The sequence below is a fragment of the Belonocnema kinseyi genome, chromosome 2, assembly GCF_010883055.1.
Source record: "Belonocnema kinseyi isolate 2016_QV_RU_SX_M_011 chromosome 2, B_treatae_v1, whole genome shotgun sequence".
Taxonomy (NCBI): domain Eukaryota; kingdom Metazoa; phylum Arthropoda; class Insecta; order Hymenoptera; family Cynipidae; genus Belonocnema; species Belonocnema kinseyi.
Genome location: NC_046658.1, coordinates 120601611 through 120610067, shown reverse-complemented (window position 1 = coordinate 120610067; position 8457 = coordinate 120601611).

The window sequence follows — 8457 nt, the reverse complement described above, 5'->3', positions numbered from 1 at the left end:
ACACTATTATAAAATTATTTTAAAAAACCATACAAGATTTATATATATATATATATATAAATAAATAAATAATAAATATAAACAATAAAAATCCATTTTGCCGTCAACCTATGCAAGATACAAAAAAACATGAATTTACGAAAATTATGCAACCAAAAAGATCTGCAAATTTCTTATATATCATTTTTTATAGGGAATGTAGTTTCTGTTTTATTCTGTTTTAGCTGAAATTTATTTTTATTTATTTGTTTCTAGGCTGCGCAGTTTTTGCTTTATTCGTTGAAAAAACATTAAAAATTAAAAATAAATAAAATTCTTGGATAAACTACACAAGGTACGAAAGTAATATAATTAGACCAAAGTTGTTTAACCAATAATTAGCTTGCGAATTCGTCATAATTTATTTTTCGATGAACGCGCAGTTTTGGTTTTAATCGTAAAAAATAGAATTGAAAACTTTAATTAAAATTGTTGATAGACGACACAATCTAGGAAATATGTTTTAAGAATATTTTTTCGATAGAACAAATAGATTTTCTTTTATTCGTATAAACTAAGTCTAAAAATAAAAAAACCTAATTTTTGGAAAAACGACGCGCATTAAGAAAATGAAAATATGTATATTTTAATACCACTACATATTTGACAAAAGGTAATAACATAAATTGATTGCAATTTTACGTTGTTCATGGTAGCTAAAAATAAATTTATATGCAAAATAAGAAAATAATATTAAAGTCATCATGATTAATACAATTTTTAATTAATTTTTAAATATCTGGATAAGCAATCCCAGGCCGAAGTAGATATATAAATGTGAGATTAATTTGATATAAAAATGTTGAATATATGTAGAAAAGTTAATATTCTGGGAAAAATCGAGTGCGAAGAACGAGACACGTGTAGAGAATGTTTTCGTTAGAGCCGAAGGAGCTTTAACAAAAGAGAAGTAACAATTGAAAAATTACAGCTGTTGATGCGTTGACCTATAAATATAAAATGTATGCATAATTAAGAGGGAAATACAAAGACATGTGCAAGAGATATTTAAGTGTTTTAAAAAGATTTAAAATTATTTAAAAGTGGGAAAGGAGAATTGGAAACGATAATAAGGAAAATTCGAAGAATTTCTGAAAATTTTCAAATTTATTTTCTATTTTGAAATATTAATTTTAATAGAATTCTGTGTAATATTTTCAATTATGTTAAATACTTTCAGAATCGTTAAAAAATAATCCAGAAGTTTATGCAGATATGTTCATTGTTATAAGATTTAACAATACATTTATAATTTATAAAGATTTTATTATAATTAGAACAAAATGTAGATTTATGGAGATACAGTTTTATTAACAAAACTTCCAAATTAAAAATTTTATACAAAATTATGTTACATGATATATACATTTTTTTTCTTTTTTTTTTACGTGGCATGGTGAGAAATCTTAAGCAATATAAATGGGAAGGGTCCGCACTTCTCGGTAGTGTGAGGTTTTTTTTACCCACTGAAAAACGCCACCCATAATTGAAATATCGACGCCTCTCTAAAACTCACGTTATCAGTGTTTAGCTGTTCCAAATTGCTCGTTTCATTGGACATCAAGGCATCTTCTTCCACTGGAGCTGAAAGAATACTTTCCACCGTTTTCCTCCGTTTTTTTATTGAGCTTTCTGATAGGTCGTCAGATTCGCATTACACCTAATGACCATTATGCCATTGTGCGTAGAAAATATAAATCGAATTCCAGAAAATAGACGCTCGACGCTTACGTGAGCAGCTGGCGCAGCGTGAACTATCATCGTTAGTTCATAAAGTTGAGGCTCAGAAAATCGCACACCATTCCAAAATTTCAATAAGCTTGTCCCCTTATTAATTAAAATTCGCTGCTTCAGGAATGACTTCAGAATAGGTGCGATGTCCCTCATCTCATTCACGTCCTCTTCTCGCTGCTTCTTCATGTATGCCAATTCTTCGACATATTTATACTCTTCCTCCATTCTTTCCAGAGGCACTGCAGAAGCTTTGAAAGCTGGCTCATGTGGCTGTTGTCTGCGCGACTGCAGCTTCTTCCACAGATCCACAAGAAGTTTCACTGCTTTCTCTGCAGACTTCCTGGTTGCAGCTAAGATCTAGGTAAATAGATGCTAACAAGGCCTGGTTATCTAGAAGTTGTCCCTCTCTTGCCTTTATGGATATGAGGATTGCTCGACTTAACTCTGTGTCGACTGCCACTGTTTTTTAGGCATTTCACCCATACTAGATAAAAATCTGAAAGCAGAAAGCTCGCTTTCTGCAACTCCTTCGTTGCGATTTTAGCTGGTATCAATGCGCTGATGTATTCGTCCACCAGGATCCAATCATCCTAGGTCATCTTTAATTTTTTTAAACCTTTACATACGTCTTCAGCTTTTTGACAGATATCAACATATACAGAGTTGAATGCCAACGCGAGTCGTTGTCTAACACTGCTTTAATGGCATTGATATTGGCATCTCGGATTGCTAAAGATACTTTCTCTGTCCTTAATATTTTTACTGTGTCTCGGGCTCTTACAAAAAACTCATTTTCTATGATTCTTGCGAGAGCATCGTCGATCGGTAGTTTGAAATGAGTGGGCTGCACAGCGAATCCATATAATCTTTAGCAAATTTTGGTCCACCAAATCCCGAAATATGGTCTGCATATTACTGTCAATTAAAATATTGACAGCATTATCCGTTTCCCATTCGATTGGTGGTTCGCTTCTTTCCTCGGCTTCTTCGTTTTCATCATTGTTGTCTGGATACTCGATAACTTCAAAAAGGATTTCACCTTTATTCACATTTTTTTGTGCCTGTTTGATTATTCTGCATAATTTAATCATATTAGAGACACTATCGGAAGTAAATGAATACAGATCTTCAATCCTAATTTCATATTCCGCTAACACGTCCTTAATCATGATGAGCAAATTATCGCTCGTGTGGCTTTTTGTACATTACTGTACCGCAAGCGTACTCAGTGTTAATTTTTCATCTTTAATGAACTGTACATTAATCCCCAGGAAACATCTCCCGTGCCTCGATGCTAGGTTCAGTTTTAAGAGCGGAAATAAGCTCTAGGATAATTGAAATATATAAATTAGAAATAAAGGCTAAAACGTTCATTTTAATGCTTTAACCCTTTAATAATTTTTAACTGCAAAATCTATATCTTAGACTTGTATGTAATCAAGAAAAAATTATATTATTTTATTAATAATTTTTTTAATCAAAATGAACGATCTGTCTAGAAACTAGTTGACCCGAACGTTACATTCTAGCCTAGCCAATGGCCAGACAGCCTGTGGTACGCCAGTGCCGACTCTAAGCAGGCTAGACAAAAACAGTACAGCGCCACGAAATTTTTCTACACGGGCCCTCTTTTTATAAACTATCTGATAGTTAGAGTTGGATTTTTTATTTCAACATTTTTGCACGGGGCTGTTCTGGTATATATCATCAGTCGCGGACGCATTTTTATAATGCAATCAAGTGATCTGATGAGAGCAGTCTGCCCAGACATATTGGACAAAGCCTGGTTCTTACCCCATCATTGACGGACTGGGTTGCAGTCAAGTACACGATGACGGGACCTACAGCTTAAGGTGGTTTCCGAACCACCAGAGCCTTGATAAAGGTACATTGAAAAATTTCTAGAGGTACCGGCTAAGAAGTCGAACCCGACCTCTGAATTGAAGTCCGAGTTATTGTGTGTTTTTATTAAACTTTTACTCGGGTAAACCCGGTGATACATCATAGCCACGGACTAAGTCAAGTGACTGATGAGATTAGAATGTTATAACTTAATTCAAATAATTTAATACGATGGTTGAAACCTCCTGCGATGATGTTGTAGATATACAATTACGAACGGCCACGAGCTTTGGAGGTGACAACAGTCACCTCTGGATGCTTTCTTAGAGCTACCATCTGCCACTCCACGGGTTTTTTAGTCGCTCGCTTCCTGATGATCAAGAAAGTTTCTTACAATGCGACAGGTGTTTAATAAAACCGCCTTCTGAGCTGCTGCCAATACCCTACTGACTCCTAAATGTTCAAGATGTTTAGTTCATCTTGCGTGCACATTAAGTGTAGCCGAAATCACAATGGGATGAATTTATGCATGATTCACATTACTCCATATGGTCTTTACTTCATGCCTTAACTCGCTATACTTGTGGATCTTGGTTGTATAGGTTGACTGCAAATTTCGGTTAAGCGCACAAGCAATGTCGATGATGTAGACTCTTCCACCTATTTTTTCTCGCATCACGATGTCAGGTCAGTTGGCCCGGATGTAATGATCCGTTTGGATAGTAACATCCCAATATAAGATGTAATCTTCGCTTTCTAAAACGGGCATTGGAATGTATCTATAGAAGGGCACCCATTCTTTTGAGAGTCCTAGATTTAGGGCAAGTTGTTGATGTATAATGCCCGCTACATCATTATGTCTGTGCGTATATTCTCTCTGAGCCATTTCGCGACAGCCATCAATAATTTGCTCGATGGATTCGTTGGTATCTCCACATAATCGGCACCGGTCAACCACGTCTTGATGTAACACGTGTTTGCGATAATTCCTGGTGCTGACAACCTTATCCTGTATTGCAATGACGAATCCTTTCGTCTCTGGATACAGAACACCCTTTTTTAGCCAAATATTAGATGCCTCACTATTCACTTCGCTTTGATCTAACGTGTTGGGGTGCGCGCCATGGATGGCTTTCTGCCTCCATTGTATTTCTAATTCCTTTATGGTTTCTGCCCTGATATTCAAGGCCCCATCTAAGGACAAATTTAAGGGCGTGTATTTAAGATCCGCTTGACAGATGGTTCTGTAAAGCGCAACATTTCTTTCGCTGTTAAAATAGTCTCGTAACTGTATCACTTGTTACTCACACAGTTTTTTGACATCTACAACGCCCCTACCCCTTAAATGTCGTGGTAGAACTACCCTTTTAATCGCTGAATTTCTGTGGTACATTCGGTGCTTCGTCATTTCTACGCGAACAATTCTGTTTAACTTTTCAAGGTCAGCGTTAGACCATTTTATGAGCCCGAAGGAGTACGTGAGGACAGAGATGGCATATGTGTTGATCGCCCTGATTTTGTTTGTCGAGTTAAAAAAAAACTCTTCATAATTAATCTGAGTCTCGTAGTAAAGTCAGTCATTAGGCTTGTCTTAACTATCGTTTGTTGAATACCCTTAGATTCAAGAATACCCAGATATTTATATGATTCGCCCGCAGCCATTGCCTCGATGTCATTTTCGAACTCGTTCTCTAACTCTGCGGTACCTAATTTCCCTCTGATTAAATGCACTGTTCGGCATTTATTTAATCCGAACTTCATGTGGATATCATTGGAAAACTGCTTTGTGACATCAAACACTTGCTGCAGTTTCTGGCCTGAAGTAGCGTACAGTTTCAGGTCATCCATGTAAAGAAGATGGGTCACTTGATAACCATGCTCATTATCATGAATTCTGAATCCATGAGACATGCTGTTTAGTGTTTTGTTCAATGTATTCAATGCTCCACAGAACCATAGTGCGCTGAAGGAGGCTCCTTGAAATATACCCGCCGTAAAGCGTATTGATCCAGTTATCCTTGGTTGTCTATGATCAAAATACTTGATTCTTGTACCCCAGAGCCTCATCGCATGGCTTAGAAAGTCAATAATGCGTAGACAGATTTTGTAAAGTTTTAAGACTTCAAGCAAATAGACATGCGGAACGGAAGGAAACGCTTGCTTGTAGTCAATGTATGCCATGTGTAAGTTCCTTTGATGGTTACGAGCTCGAGTCATGGCAACAGCGTCTATATTGACTAAATCTTTACAGCCTCTTGAGTTTTTGCAACATCCTTTTGTTCTTCAGAAAGAATGTCATTCTTGTCACAATGGGAATATACCTTATCTGCAATGATAGCTGTAAGACATTTATAAATTGTTGGAAGACAGGCTATCGGTCGAAAGTCAGATGGTTTTTGAGCGTCTGGTTTTTTTGGTATCATGTACGTATTACTTTGGATCATAAAACCTAACATCAAATCTGGGTGCTCAATGATCTTCTGAAAACACCTTGCCAACGCAAGATGCACATTCGTCAGGTACTTGTACCAGAAGTTGTGCACCATGTCCGGACCTGGAGCTTTCCAATTACTTGCCCTCTTCAAGATAACCGAAACATCTAAAGCTGTGGTGTTTGTCAGATGCATTTCTGGGCTATTGCTTGCCCTTGCTTCCTCCAGCTTGAACCACGCAGTGTCCAAATTGCATCTGTTCATTTTTCCCTAAACGCCCGACCAGTAGTTAGTCATATCTTCCAATTGAAAGACTTCGGTGCCTTGGTGGTCATTTGGCTTTACTCTCAGTTCATGATAGAACCTGATTTCATCTGTCTGAAAGTTTTGGTTTTGTTGCCTTCGTGCATTACTTTTCTTGTACCGACGCAGTCTGGCAGTAAGGACATCAAGTCTCTGTCGTTAAGAAACTAAAATTTTATCCAATATTGCTGGTGTCACTGTCTCGATGTGCCGAGGGTGGATGATTTAAGTAACATGGTTCATCAGCTTTCTGGTTCTCTTTCCTCTTTTATATTGAGTTAATCGACCCAATTTGCACCTTACTTTGCTGACATCCATATTCAACCTGATTTTCCATGGTGGATCTCGATCCCTTGATGAAACAAAAACTGCATTTGCAGGCCTAGTTTTTCGGCCCAACGTTCTAACGGTTGCTACAGCTGCACACTATACAAGAGTTTGCACCTCTAACGCATTTTGTGCTACGTTCAATTACGTAGGTAAAACCTTACTGTCAAGATGTGCTATTAGTGTACGCAGATGATTTCTGATGTTCATTTTGGGCAGAGAATGCCTCAGTGTTGGTTCCACATATCTGAACTCTAGTAAAGCATGACCAAATTCCTTTCCAGGTGCTGTAGTTCTTCTGAGATTTCCCTATCTACATCCTCGTTAGTAATATCCGGATGTGGTTCTAATAGATGCGGTGCATGATGTTCATTATCCCTAGCACCTATGCCTGCAGCATCAATCAAGTCTTCGTTATCCACATCTTCCAAGGCGAGCTCATCAATAGGAAGCTGCCGTTCCACTTCCATTTTGATATCAGCTATTTCAACAGCCGAAATCAGTCTGTTTACAGATATTGAGCGTTTTTGATCTGCCAGGTTCTGCTCATTTATTTTTGTGGCTAGCTCTGGGTATTTAAGTAAAAAGAGTCTCTGATGTTCTCTCCTCACACTTTCCCCACATTTCTCTGCCAAAAAATAAAGGCACGTAACATCCTGTTCATACGGTGTGTCCATTTTCGTCGCTTTTTTGGTTGCTGAACCTCTGCTTCTGCCTCTGGTTGTATAAGGTCATCCACCTCTAGAGGATGTGGTGGTGTTGGATCATTAATAGTTTGAGGAAGAACATCAATTGCTCCTGCTTGACCGTTTGTCGCGGCTTTCTCTGACTAATGTTTATTGCCGTCGTTTTTCCACGTCAAATCAACCTGTTGTTTAATCTCCATTGCTCGGTCTTCTGTAACATGTAGATTAGTCCTGATGTTTTTCACCTTAGCGATAAGATCTCTCAGTGCGACCTTTTGTATATTAGGATACTTTGCAGCAAATTTTATTCTTAAATTGTACCCTTTTTCCTTGTTTGTTTCAAACTTCGCACTTTCATAATGGAGACGCACCAATTCCTCTTTCATTGTGGTATCCCAATTGATGCTTTCCCACGGTATTTCTGTCTTGCTGGTGATGCCTGACCATCTCGCAGCTCACCATCGCCACCGTCCCGCATGCTGTGGCCCCCAGCGGTGACTCCAGGGGCACCACGACGATCCTCGGGAAGCCAAAAGCCTTTCAAAATCTTTAATATATTCTCCATTTTTCATTGATGGGTTTTGGTGTTCTACTTAGTCCCTCTCCTCTTCATTATCAGCCTATTTGGCATGGGAAACCCTGTCAGTAGCAATGCTACCTCCACCATTGCCGTCAAAGTCATGAGAGGAGAGCTCAAGCCCTACCGCGACATCAACGCGGAACACCTTCGGTAGGGAACGGTAGTAGACACGATGAGGGGACTTACAGCTTAAGGTGGGCTCCGAACCACCAGAACCTCGATAAAGGTACATTGAAAAATTTCTAGAGGTACCGGCTCAGGGATCGAACCCCGGACCTCTGAGGTGAAGTCCGAGTTATTATTATTATTATATATCCATTGGTTCAACGACTTTGAAACTTTTTTTGCATTACAGTTTTTTATGTAATTTTGGCTCCTATAACATTGAAAACAAGCAATTTTAAAAGATTTTTTTTCTTTCAACACTTTTGTTTACTAAATTTCATACAAAATGAAGTTAAGTCTAATTCTTAATGGTAACGAAAACAGAGACTATTATTCGTAGAAAAAAAGC